Below are 388 nucleotides of genomic sequence, written 5' to 3'. Positions count from 1 at the left end.
ATTCCCCGGAGATGCCATGCAAGGGGGTCCCCAGGGACCATGGGGATGAACCCCTTCTGTGTCGGCTGTGCTGAGCCCTGGCTTATGCCCGCAGACCACCGAGTGCCACCGCGCACCCGTTCTGCCCATTTCTGCCTGGTTTTGCCCCAAATTTGCCTTCCTGTAGCCAGCATAAATGAATGCATGTTGTTAATAAGAATATGGGGTCTAGAGCCTTCCAGGGGGATGGGGACAGCTTAATGGGAGCAGACCCCCACATCCCCTCTCACCTCACTCCAGCCATCAAATTTACCAAATTTTACTGGAAACCCACCAAATCCCACCATGGTGGGGGCAATAACAGGTAAGGGGGGTAAAAACCAAGTGACATTGCGTGGCAGGGCTGGCT

Source organism: Mesitornis unicolor, unplaced genomic scaffold, assembly GCF_000695765.1.
Source record: "Mesitornis unicolor isolate BGI_N332 unplaced genomic scaffold, ASM69576v1 scaffold30315, whole genome shotgun sequence".
In the NCBI taxonomy this organism is placed as follows: domain Eukaryota; kingdom Metazoa; phylum Chordata; class Aves; order Mesitornithiformes; family Mesitornithidae; genus Mesitornis; species Mesitornis unicolor.
This window is presented reverse-complemented; position numbering follows the sequence as displayed.